The sequence below is a fragment of the Cydia splendana genome, chromosome Z, assembly GCF_910591565.1.
Source record: "Cydia splendana chromosome Z, ilCydSple1.2, whole genome shotgun sequence".
In the NCBI taxonomy this organism is placed as follows: Eukaryota; Metazoa; Arthropoda; class Insecta; order Lepidoptera; family Tortricidae; genus Cydia; species Cydia splendana.
In genome coordinates, this window is record NC_085987.1 from 19,651,339 (window position 1) to 19,652,932 (window position 1,594).

The following is a 1,594-nucleotide window of genomic DNA, read 5'->3' on the forward strand; positions in this document are numbered from 1 at the left end:
AAAATTCATTTTTCACCTCAGCAGCTCGAACAAGGGTACTTTGCTTCTTAAAAACAGTGAGCAAAATGCGATTTTGCTCACTGAGTCATTTTGTCTCACTCAGTGAGCAAAATCGTATTTTGCTCACTGAGGGTGTCTCACTCAGTGAGCAAAATTCGATTTTGCTCACTGAGTGAGACAAAATGACATTCAAGTGACCTTTATAGTCAAATGTCATTTCAACATGCGGGGTCTAATACAAGTTCGATATACTTGGGTTCTATTATCTCTGTCCCTCTAGGTATGTTCTCACTGCTTAGGGTGAAAAATTTTGTGTACTACACGAGATCAAAGTTATTTACATCTCGTGCGCTTTTGAATCCCTTACTACGCTCAAGATTCTAAATTAGATTCACTCGCTATGCTCGTGAATCTATCATAGAATCTTTCGCTTGCACGGGACTCAAAATAAGCACTCGAAGAAATATCAAACTTTGATCACTTGTTGTACAAATAACTATGGTGCTACATTACGACACCAGGTGCTATAATAAGCACATTACGAAACTACGTCGAAAATTTAAAGGGTCATATGTACCTGTAAAACGATACACGTGTAATTCGCAAGTCGTGTCGATTTAAAACACTCCCTTCGGTCGTGTTTTAAAATTCGCCAATCGTAGCGAATTTCGCACTTGTATCGGTCATTATAACAGTGAGGTACAAAAATGTAGAGTTAGACCAAGAAAAGTCTGCAACGATTTTGCTAGCATACGCAGTGCAAGCTTACGTCATAATTTTATAGAAGTTTGACGTTTAAAATAACACCTGCAATAACAATAACTCTATTTATATGGTTAGGTAGATAAAATAAAACAAGACTCGATAATAAATCGATGATTCTCTTAGATAGGGCAACACCGAAGTGTTTGTAATAGAGAAGATCGTAGTACTAATTAGGCAGTCATTTTTTTTTTCATTCACGCACGAGTGTTGAGGGGGCTTAAACTCTTTCAGACCACACCACACCACCATTACACACGGCTCATACAAAGCCGTTTTGTGCCGATTTTTTTAGCAGTCCAGTCAGGTTTTCTCATGATGTTTTATTTCACCTTCGAAATACCTAGCCAAAATTATTCGTTGTGGGTAAGGTAGTAGATAAATGTTTGTGAGGCCTGACTCGACAACCTTCATGACCAAGTGTCCGTGGAGGTTCTAGACCCATCCATTTCTAAATGGCCTACCGCGTCCCGCGGCGTCCGATGTAAACTAAAAAAAAGAAGCAGCCGCTGGTGGATCTGGCTAAACTGGACATGTTAGCATGGTACATGTACCTGTGTAGGTTCACTGAAGTTTATATACCTAGGTTTTATTTATACCCTATTTTCTTAAAAAATTAAAAAATATATATACTTAGTAGGTAATTTTATTTAAAAAAATAGTATTTGCAAATCCCACAACGAGCCTTTTTATGATGTTCTGGGAAGCGTCTTAGCAGTTCTGGTACAATTATTATTGCCGTTTAGTCTCCCCTCTATGAAATGTGGTGCAGTCACAGTATTTGATACGCATCTCTTCTTGGTGTGGGTTTCGGGAATTCCCTTCATATTCA